Genomic DNA, 11,777 nt, shown 5'->3' on the forward strand with positions numbered 1-11,777 from the left:
AAAGAAAGAAGGAAAGAAAGAAAGAGACTTTTTTCTGAAAAGAGGCTGAGGAGGCGAGAGAGAGAGCCAAGGAGAGGAAGAGGAAGGAGAGGCCAAGAAGACGGAGAAAGAGCGAAGAGCGAGAAAGAGAGAGAGTTAAAGAGATTACTTTCAGGTTCAGAGACGCTCTTTCTGGCTGCTTACTGGCTGTCACTCAGTGCCTGGCTCCTAGGGGGAGGGACGGCTGGCTCTCATTGGTGTCATTCACCTGTCTATCAGGCTGACAGGCGGACCATAGGGCCCCATGTTGTGGTGCGGAAACTGTCTGTCAGCCACACAGCAGCTGCACATGACATCATCCAAGATCAGGTTTGGAACGTGCATACACAAACTGTGCGTGTGTGACAAAGAACATACACATGTTCAATTTGGGAATATGGATATAACACACAGTCAACACCTTTTGCGTCACACACATTATGAGACAAACCCGGACTCCCTGTGGACTGCACCTCACAGCCTTGCCAATCCCCTGTCTGACTGTCCACCCCTCCACTTTGCTCCCCAAAAGCCCTTGTTACTGGCAGGACATCAACCCCTAGGACATCTGCACACCAGAACACACACACAAACTCACTCACACACACATGCATCTGCACATACGACAGCTGGACAGTTAGACAGCCAAAGAGGAAAGACAGCTTTGTGCATACATCTTAGCCGTAATTAGCCACACGGCACACACACAAACGTAGCAGATCAGTACATGAATAAACCCACCCTCGCTTACCTACACACACACACACACACATGCACAGGACACACACATAGCTCTCATAGCGAGGGCTTGGCAACGAGACAGCACCCATCTGTTTTGAGCTAATTTAACATGGTCACTAAAACAAAGGAGACAAAGGCCCGTCTTGTGAATAATGATGAAGTGACTGTCAAGTGAAAAACACTTCTGGCTCTTGTCTGTGTGATTTACTCTGTCCGTCTCTATTGGTTCACGCAGCCAGCACAATGCAGCGTTTTGGTTTGAACATCAGCACATTTAAACCAGAGAGACGTGAGCTCCTGTCGTGTACTTTTACTGCGTGGGAGGAATCATGGTCTGAAACACTGAATTTGTGTACATCATTGTATTGCATTGATGGTTATTGTATATTATAAATGCTAAAAATATTTACAGTGTAAATGGTATCATATTTAGAGCTTTTTCAGTCATGATAAGGTACGGTCAAGATTTTCTGTCAATGTTACAATCATCTTAATGAATTTTGTAATTGTAAACTACAGACCATGCATCACCAAACGGCAGACCGCGGTCCGGGCATGGACCAAGTGACGGTTCTATCCAGGCCTGTGACCAATTTCTAATAAATTAATGAGAAAATGCAATACTTTTTCACCTGGCTGTCGTGACTACAAACTGCAGGCACAGCTAATCCAGGTAATACAGCGATCGATTACCAATAGCGTCACTCAAATGAGCCAATCAAATCGACTGTGTATCGGAAGAGATATTTGGGAATTTGGATGGAGGAAAACGTGGCTTGCTCAAAAAGAAGGAAAGTTGACACAGAAAAAAGAACTCTTAAAAATGAACGGACGGACCAATATATGTTCTTTCTTGCGGCAGATAGCACTAAACCTTTGTGTCTCATATATTGTGAAAATATGGCATTGATCAAAAGTGGGAATGTTAAGCGGCACCATGAGACCAAACACGGATCGTTTGAGGAAATATATCCACAGAAGTCTGAGGTGAGAACTCGCAAAATAACCGGTGTTGATTTTATTTGATAGACATAGGGGTAGGCCATTGAATGCAATTTAAACATCATGAGGTTCGGACCTTTGCTGAGAGTTATTTTTAGTAACTGGACCTCTTTGAATTTTAATTGAAGACCCCTGCTATAGACCATATTCACATGGCAGCCATTTTCTACTGATATCACACTCAGGGTGGGAAGTTTAAATGTGGTACTGCTGAGTTCCAGGTTGCAAGTCGTATAAACGCAGTCTGACAAATAGTTATCATTTCACCGCTTCCCTTTTGTTCAGGAATTGAAAAGATGATGGAAAGTTAAATTTGAAGAGACTTCAGGCCATATTTCAAGGTATTAGCCTCCATTAGACAACAGGTAACGTTAGCATTTATCCACGTCTGAGCTGACATTACTGTTTGGTGGTGTTACACGATACAATAGCAATGTCATAAATTATATATTTTGAACACGTTCATTTAAATCTTGGAGTTAAATACACTGGATGTAATCAAATGGTAATGTTAGTTAGAAAGTGGTTGAATGCTAACATTAGCTTATAGGTTAATAAATATGTTGTTTTACCTTGAAATATGGCAATATATCAATCATCCTTTCAGCTGCTGATGAATCTGGAAGTGGTAAAATGATAACAGTTTGTTTATACGACTTGCAACCTGGAACACAGCAGCATTAACATTATCCCAGGATTCGAGCCTCCTACCTTGAGTGGGACGTCGGAGGAAAATGGCCGCTATGTAAATGTGGTCTACTGTCACAGATAATGTAATGTTTGAAGACATTCTGCCAACATTTGATTGTACAATTATTACATTATTTGCTGCTGGGAGAAGTAACCAAGTACATTTACTGAAGGACTGAGCTTAACTGCAATTGAGATCAACATTTTAGTTCTTTATACATCTTCTTCACTACATCTCACAGGGAAATATTGTTGGCATCTACTTTAAACTAAATACAATTTGGTACATGAAATTAAACTATACTTGAGGTGGAGTATTTTTACAAAATAGTAAACTGCTACTGTTATCTGATTATATGGTGGAATGTATTTTCACTCAAATGCTGTACATATATTACATTTATAAGGTTCTTACTTGTTATTTATGATTTTTTTCTACTTTATACTACTACTCTATTCCATTTCAGAGGCACATATACTCAACTACATTTACTTGACAGGTATAGTTACAAGTTGCTTTAATACATAATACTGTACATACATAATATGTAATCAGCTGATAAAATATTAAGTATTGGTATAAATTAAACCACCGAACAGTATAAAATCATCTCCATATTAACCAAGTACATTTCTGCTTTCTGCTTCTACTGTAGATGAATGAATCAGTCATAATAATCAAGTAATGTAATATACAATAATATCCTGCACACAGCATTGCGAGCATGTGAGCACTTTCTTTCTTTCATTCTTTTGTGCTTCTATAAAAAAGTACAAAAATACTCTTCTAAAATTATGAGTTCAGGACCTACAAAAGGAGTATTTCATATTGCTGTGTTGCTACTTTTAGTAAAGGCTGCGAATAATGTACTTCAACGCTCAAATTAATATTTATTATTGTATATAACATGAGCGCAGGCTTGTGTACATATAGACAGGCGCACAAGTGTGTTCATGCAGACACACACAAACACACGCGGCAGACGGGGAAATGGGAACTGTTGAACCATATCACTGTGACAGCTATTATGACGGATGACTGTATCATCTGAAAGAGGAAATCCCTCTCTCTCCTCACTTGTGTCTTCTGAGGTCTGATTACTCTCCGTCTCACCGGCTCGCTTTTGATTTTCTGTATTGGGGTCAAAAGGCGACATTTTAAAGGTTGCGGAAGAAAATAAAACCATTAAGCACATGAGCACACTTGCATTAAGCAACATAGCTTCAAAGCTAATAATACAAAGAAGCGCATTAAGTTTATTTGCCCTTTTGATTTTGGATTAATCTTTGACATAATTCTTGTATGATTTTTTTGTCTTGTATTCCAAACCAATAGCAGGTCATAGTTTATCGAGCTATTTATTTACACTGGTAATATCAGAAGGAAAATATTTATTGTCTCTGTATAACCTCATTGATCTTCAGCTTACACCAATCAAACGCAGGCATGTAGACAGCCTTTGTAGAAAATAGGCTGCTCTGCTGAATGTCCTCGCCTCCGTCTGTGATGTGTTGCTTGCTGACAGTTTTGTCCATTGCTGAAAGCAGCCAGGAGGCTGTTCATACACCATGACAGTCCGTAGATTCCTTGAATGCCTCGCATGGATGCTCGGAGGGTTTAGAATGGTTGCCCGGACACTGTTGCTCACAGAGACATCTCATTCGGATCACACAAGGTCGCTGCTCACAAAAGAACATCCCGCTATTCATTTATGCTGCTGTTATTGAGATTATCTCTGAACTTTATTCCTTGATGTATCAGCTGAATGAGCTCAAGCTGATGACTGTAAATCTGTGCTCTTATGGCGCTGACCTTTGGAGTAATAAAAATGATAAACGGCACGGACAAAACCAGCGATTTCTTGTAGGAACTGCTGAGTGGGAATGTTACACCGCAGATTCAAGCAGAGAGTCTTTTGTACAGCTTTCTCGGTTCCTTTCTTCTTCTCTTTCCCTCATCTGGTTTTCCTCCTCTGTTCTGCAGCTTAAAGTGATGTTGTTATTCCAGATGGCTTGGTGCTGTATGGAGAACAGACAAGAGGAATACTTCATTGAAAATATGAAAATATGTCAGCATGCGGACATCATTATGGCAGCCCAGATCATTTAAGCACCCCTAAAATTACCTCCAGGCCCCATGGAGAAAAATAATAAATGTGTGTGTGCGTACGCATGACAGCTCCACATATATGCCTCCACATCTGAACTCAGATGTGCAGATTTCAAACATATGCCTGCCTGTTTCTCAGAAACCTTGAGAGCAAATCATATCTAGCGCGCTAACCCAATTAGCTTTACATCTGGCTTGGAAGCCGAAAACCTGTGACAACACAGAGATAAATAAAAAACACGAGACAAACTGAGACACGCAGTCTCCGAGACAGCAATGCACTGCAAGAGCTAGATATATGTTTTACATTCCCTCCTCCATTCACTGTTTTATATCACTCAGATTGGTCCAGGGGAGCGGGTCTCCATGTGGGGCTTGGTCTCTTCCTAAATCTGCCTCCGGTGGGTCCTGAAAGTGCCCCTGTGCCAAATGAGCAGCGTAAAGCATGCCCCGAGACATGGCCCAAAACGACACCCAAACAGCAGAGCTGTCAGCCCGTGAGCCAATGCACTAAAACATGAGTACAGCCGAACCATTGGGTTTTATAGCCTACAACTCCCAGTCACAAGCCCTCTAATGCCCCGTTTAACAAGCTGAAAATCCTCCATTTATTCCCCCTCCATCTCCCTTTAGGAGCTCCTCTATTACCATTCACAAACAAAGACTGGTTGAAATACACTCTGTGGTGTGTGTATGCTAGCTAAATAGTGTGAATGCATGTGACGTGAGGGGATAGAAGGTGCTCTGTGTTTGCAGTCATGCAACAGTGTTTTCACAATGATTTTATCCTCGTCAGGGAGAAATATCTCCTGATTCAGTGGATCATCAATGAGCACTAAAACTGTACTGTAACTGATCCCGATGACACTGCTTAAGCATTCTTGAAAGCTGGGTAGATTTATTTGCAGATACACAAGTTTGTATGAGTGGACTGTAGCAAGGGAGAAGAAGAAGAAGAAGAAGAGGGAAGAGAAGAGATAGTGGGGTCGAGAGGTGCAGCGAGAGTCGGGGTCACTCTCTCTGCTCTCCCATCATGAACACAGCAGATTGGATGAAGTCTTCATCAGCGTTACACTCCACCAGTCACAGCCCTGTGAAACCAGCACCGTGTCCCCAGCACACACACACACCTCCTCCCCCTGCAACAATGGTGTCACTCATGGAGGCCAAAGAGACACAGGGAGTGCTCCATCATGGGTATTAGCCATGGGGATCAGTTGCTTTAAACAAGAGAGCAGGGGTGTGTCTTTTGCAGCCGATCATGTAACAACTGCAGATGAATACCTTTGAAGTTTTGTCTCTATTTATTAGATGTATTTCCCCTTTCAAATTGGTTTGTAAGGACAATAACGCAGCAGCACAGGCAGCACAAATAATCGGGATGGCCTAGCCTATCTTTATGCATTTAAATCATCTCCAGATGTATATTATAATTTTGTTTCATTTTCATCATAGGTTTCACCACTCTCTATGGAAGTGGAAAGAACGCTTTCCACTTCATTTCATTTTACAGCACGTACTGTGGGGTCCTATTTTACCATCTCTGGGAGAAGAAATTAAATCAATTTTGAAGGCACGACACAAAATAGCAATGAAAGCCCCGTATTAAGCAGATCTGGCTGGCTGAGTGGTTATATTTTCCAATGAGGTTTTGTTTGCTTGTTTGTTTTGCCATTTTTCCACCCTGAAGTACAGGGATTGGAAACATGCAAACTATACCGTCTCAGTGGCCTAACGAACCAGTGGTCTTGGAGTGGGGAACACGTTCTGCGAGCCAAATTGTTTTTCCCTCATAACACCATCTGTTTTCTCCTAGTCAAGCATGGCAAATCAGGGGTCATCATCATTAATATGCGTGCTCGCTAAAGCCCGATGCACAATCTTCACGTAAGTCCTGGTTGATTTAAGGTTATGTGAATTTATCAGCACTAAAATTTAACTCACTGACTGTTTGAATTTCCAAACAGTCTGTCATAGGTAGAAGTGTCGTTAGGAGTGAAGAAGAGGAGGATGTAAAAACTAAAAGATGGCCCAAATGGGAGGTGTAAAATTTCAATTCCCAGAGGTGTGTGGGAATTATGAACTCCTGGATTAGCCACCATGATCTTCAGCAATACACCTCCAAACTATTTGCTTTGACCATGTGTTTATAGGTTTGGGAGGACATGTTTATGTTCGACACCGTGACAGGACCAGAATCCTCAAGAGTGCTGTGATGTGGACAGGAAACTCTGAATCTCTCTCCCTCACAAACACAGTACACATTTTCCCCTCTCCTCACCCAGTTCTCTAAAATAACAGCTTTGACACGATCTGCGCCGGGTTGCCGGTAACTCGAGAGTAGGCTGCTCGAACACGGAGCGCTGAGGAATCCCAAGGCTGTGAAAGAGAGGCAGTCAGGGAGCCAGTCGGCTAGAAATCGATGGGGTGGATGGTATAGGGGGCCCACACAGGACCCACTGGACCTGGGCCCCTGATGAGATACACCCAGGCCATCTGGACAGAGGTTGACAGGGCAGCCCAGTGTTTTTGCCCAAAAGAGGAGCATTCACCACAAGTCCCTTACAGTAGAGATAGAGTGGATTTTTTGGTTGGTAGTGGTTAAATCCTTCTCCCTTCTTATGGTCACAGTCAGACCTCTGTAAACATCTGTCAGCCATTGCCTCCATCGTCCACCCCTCCTCCCCAGACCTCAGCAATTCACTGTGCCCTTTGACCTTCGACTGAAGTTAGGAAAACTGTGACTTTCTGCCAAAAACTAACAAATTCTTTGACAAATACCTCAAAAGGCGAGACAGAATTAGCTGCATGTCTGTATATGGATAAATCAGTGTTATCATAACAGCAAATACTTGTTTGGCTCATGGTTCACAGTACAGGAAAGAGGACTTTAGAGAGCGCAGCTGTACGCTAGTGATTACCAGAGAATGTGGCAGTGGAAACCCCTTCGGGTTATTTAGTCTTTTCAAAGGTTTGTGTACTTAAATACTTGAAAAAAAAAACACCCAAAAGTATTCAACATAAGAGATTTAGTCGTCTGAAATACCTCAACGGTGCTTATTAGCTGTTAAATGGCTTTTAATTGTGTATGTCAGCACGGAAATTCAAGCTGTTGCATATAATAGACAGAATATATTATTTTTGAATCATGCAAGATTTTGATTTTCATTCCTGTTTAGTTAACCAGTCAGTTCAGCTAATAAGATATGTCTGCGGTCTGGACAGTCAAGCCACTGATCCACGCTGCCTCCCCTGAGATCCAGACCAGCACCGTAGACCGCCGGACACAGAACAGAGCCCTCATCAGCTCTCCCACTCCTGCCTCTCTCCGGGGCCTCAGGTTTCCCCTCCATCCCTCCATCCGCCCTCCCTGCTTCCAGCAGCCCCTGCAGGCCTCCCTCCTTCCCTCCCCACATCAATTACAGCCTTTCCCCCGTAGCGCCGGCCCCTCCCCTCCCTCTGTGACCCCGGGGGTTACCGAGTCAGGGAGGTCAGAGGTGGTTCTCCCCACTGCTACCCCAGGCATTGCTACCCCAGGCATCTCTCAGAAGTGGCCCTGCAGGGCAACACCCACACGACCCTCGACCAGTCAGGGGAGACAGGGATCCCCCCGTTGTAGTCAACAATGGACTGGTCCAGTCACTCTCCTCCAGCTGGATAATTGTTTTATTTTGCATTTGTTAATTATATTTTGGGTAGTCTCATCCATGGATCCTCCTTTACTCCTACTGTATAATTTCTATGTATGTTCTCTTCATTGAAGAAAGTGACCTACTGGTATTGCAATGCCATTGGTCATACAACATGATGATTTAGATTTTACTGTGTAATGTTGAAGTTTGTGCTCTCACTTTGACATGCAGAGTTTTTTGGAGATCTTTCGATAAACCAAATCTATGTAAAAAAAACAAAAACACTGAGAGAACTTAAAGCTGCTACGAGGAGCTTTCAGTTTTTATTGATTCTGGTGGCCCTTGTGGACAAAGTGCTGTGATCACCACCCCCTCCTCTGGTGAAGATGATCTAGCACTTTTAATACTATTTTTCTCTTTTAAACACCTCATCGCAGGATGCATGCGATGAGGTATCTTTTTGTGGCTATGTAACTGTAATGTGACGATGGTGACGTATTGTACGACCAGACTACAGAGCAGCTTCTTTCCTCACGCTGTGAGACGCATTAATTCATCCTCATCATAAAATAAACCATGAATTATAGTTTTAATTTCAGCTCCGCATAAGTCGGAAGGCATCAAGAATAACTATAATAACTTTGCAGAAATAGAAAATCTTTTTGCGGATGGTATTGTTTGCTTATGTAGGTCATAGGGAGGCATCAGTATTAAACTGAGACTGTTTCATAACCAGCTGAAACTTCCTTGCAGTGTGTTCGAGTCACAACAGAAGACATATTTCAGCTTTATCGTCTTACCAAAACACAAGCACTTAAAATTAGGCTACTCAAGCCAAATTGAATGTCTCAACCAAACAACAACAATATAAATATGGAAAAAGTGAGCGTGTGACCATGAAAATCAATGGCTAATGGGATAAAAGGGTTTACACAAACCACTTTCCTGAAAAATACTGGAATATCGTGGGTACCTTTCTGAGAAAAAGTGCAGATATAATCAATTGTAATGCCTTTACATACATTTTCTTGTGAGACTAACACTAAATAAATAGATGTTGTTGCAATCTCTATTCACTTTAAATCTCTTTGAATTTATCATTAAAATTCCCAAAGAAATTGAAGAAGAAGTAGAATTGCACTGATTCAGTGGAGGACGTTACACACAGTCAACCTGGTCACACAGCGAGTCGATGAGTCAGGTTGTTCTGTTGACCACAGAGTTTTGACGTGGGCACAACTGTATTTCTGTCATAGTACCCAGACCCTGCTGTGTCAATACCAGACACATTATCTCTAATGGGAGAGTCTGAGGGTGGAAGCAAGAGGAGACACAGAGAGCGTAGAAGGACGGTATCTCTATTGATTAACTGGAAGAGGACCTCCACTCCACCCTCTCCTGTCCAGACATATGGGGTAATAAGGACCACTCTTCTACACTGCCATCCCCCCCTCTTCTTCTCTTCTCCTCTCCTCTCTCCTCTGTTCTCCCCTCACCCCTGCTAGAAAGCCTTTTAATCAGCCCCCGGGGGAATACATGGATATGATATGGGAGAAAAAAGGAGGGGAAGACAGAGGGAGAAAAAGGAGACAGGGTGAGAGGAGTCCATTAGTGGAGTAGACACAATAGCTACAGGAACAGAGCGGGCACAGGGAGGTTTCCTTCAAGCAAACCATGATAGGCCTGAAAACACACACTTCCTGTATAGTTGCACAAGCAAAATATGCACAAAAATGAATATAAGTCTTTGTTGGTCCACTTTCTTCTATATGTGTGTGTGCCTGAGCTGATATTGTTCCACAGTTACCAGGTCACATCGCACAGGGCTGTTTTTCTGCTCGACCATGGCCATTTTCCTCTGTTTATGTAGGGCCCTTTCTGTTTTCTTTTCCAACGAGAAGGCTGCCAATCTCGTCGAGCCAGACCGATTTTATCAAGGAGGCCAATCTCAGTCTCTGACATCAAATCCACGACCGCTTCTCTCATGACTTTTTCTTACTCCTTTTTTTTTTTTTTTTAAACTGTCAGCGCCTCGCCCCAGTGCTGGCCCCTCAACCTCTGGACTCTTGAGAGACGGTGAAAGAAAAGGAAGGAGCGAGGAGAAAGTGAGGAAGAGCTATAAAATCTGCCTCTGGTTAAAGCAGCTGTCATATAAATGTATATATTTTTACATTTCTGAGTGAGATCTTAATTATATTTTCAATTTTTCAAAAAGAAAAAGATGTACATTTCAATTCGTGAATACAGGATCCAGTTGTGAGAGGTGAGTAAACCACAGGTCAGGCCTCAGGATGCAAAACTTGAACAGTAGCGCCCCCTCCTGGCCACAGCTGCACTGGCACTTTCGTTGGCAAAACAGTCGCTTTTCAAAAATAATATCACATGTTACAAACTGAAAATGGGAATAAAAGTTGTGAATTATTGTGTTTTACATGGCTCAGAGTGGTAATAAAAAAACAACGGTTCTATATTACTGTCGAGACGTGTTACTGCTGATGGAATAAAGCAGAACATTGCTAAGCGGACTAACACAAAGCAGTCAGCTTCCTGCACACCACAGGGACACATAACGTGGAAGAAGTCTGCACAGTCCATCAGCATTAAAACAAAACCTGCACTGAAAAGGAAAAGAAATAAAGCCCTAAAAAGAGCGATGCATTTTTCATTACTACAACTCAATTTGCAGAGAAGGAGCCCGACCTAAAATTGCTTCCATATGCCTCCGCTGCGGGGCGCCACAGAGTCTGCCAGGATGGCTGTATTAACTTTTATTGCCATACACGCGCTGAGATTGGCTGATGCGGGGAGCCGGAGCCGGAGCGGAGAACCAATAGGACGTCGGGGTTGCGATACGCTCTTTGATTGGCTAAGCGCAGTTGTCAATCAAGCAGCGCCGGGGTCTGGAGGCAGAGAGCGGCCAGTCGGTTGTTTTGCTCTCTGGAGGACAGAGCTCCGCGAGCTGAGCCCGTTTAATGTCACACACACTCACACACACACTCACACACTCACACGCACAGCTGCAAGTCACAGACACCACACAAGACTGTTCAAATACATTCAGATATAATGGATTAAAATAAGTAAATTAAAAAATATTATTATATTTTAAATTATACTCGCCTATATTCACATATAAATAAAAAGGTGAATTCAATTTTAAGGTAAACCATTCTTATTGTATTATAGCTCCTATTCCTAAAAAGATCACGAAATTACACACAGTATTTATCTAATAGTTCATTCTCTTTTAATTAAAATAATAACTATTGTGGGAGGAAATTATAACATTTTCCAGGAGCAAAGTTTAACACAATATGGGTGTTTTTAATTACTTTGTATGTTCATAAACAAAATAAATAAATATTTTCAAATGATTCCAAAACAATAAAATAAAATATTGGCACATAAGTGGATAACAGATTTCTACTGTCTTATTTTTAAAATACTGAAAACAAATCATTTGTTTTTAATTAGAAAAACGAATTTTTCCAATAATTATACATGTGAAAAATATGACTTGAAATAAAATGTCCTGCAAAATCAGAAGATTAAATGGAACTGCATTTGTGTTATTCAGCTGTCTT

This window comes from Pagrus major, chromosome 3, assembly GCF_040436345.1.
Source record: "Pagrus major chromosome 3, Pma_NU_1.0".
Classification (NCBI taxonomy): domain Eukaryota; kingdom Metazoa; phylum Chordata; class Actinopteri; order Spariformes; family Sparidae; genus Pagrus; species Pagrus major.